The sequence below is a fragment of the Trichechus manatus genome, unplaced genomic scaffold (assembly GCF_000243295.1).
Source record: "Trichechus manatus latirostris isolate Lorelei unplaced genomic scaffold, TriManLat1.0 scaffold00088, whole genome shotgun sequence".
Taxonomy (NCBI): domain Eukaryota; kingdom Metazoa; phylum Chordata; class Mammalia; order Sirenia; family Trichechidae; genus Trichechus; species Trichechus manatus.
In genome coordinates this window covers 101,814-102,302 of record NW_004444024.1, presented here as the reverse complement: position 1 = coordinate 102,302, position 489 = coordinate 101,814, and positions in this window count along the sequence as shown.

The following is a 489-nucleotide window of genomic DNA, read 5'->3' as shown; positions in this document are numbered from 1 at the left end:
AGAAGATTAACAATAAAATTTCAGAATTAGACAACTCAATAAAAGTCATAGGAGCAGAATTGAGGCAGTAGAAGTTAGAAGTAGTGATATTGAAGATAAAGCTCTTGATGTCAACTTATTTGAGGAAAAATCAGATAAAAGAATTAAAAAGAATGAAGAAACTCTAAGAATCATGTGGGACTCTATCAAGAGAAATAACCTATGAGTGATTGGAGTACTAGAAGTGGGGGGGGGTAATACAAAATACAGAGAAAATTGTTGAAGATTTGTTGACAGAAGACTTCCCTGATATCATGAAAGATGAGAAGATATCTATCCAAGATGCTCATCGAACCCAATATAAGGTAGATCCCAAAAGAAAGTCACCAAGACATATTATAATCCAACCCACCAAAACCAAAGATAAAGAGAGAATTTTAAGAGCGGCTAGGGATAAAAGAAAAGTCATTTATGAAGGAGAGTCAATTAGAAAAAGCTCGGACTACTCAG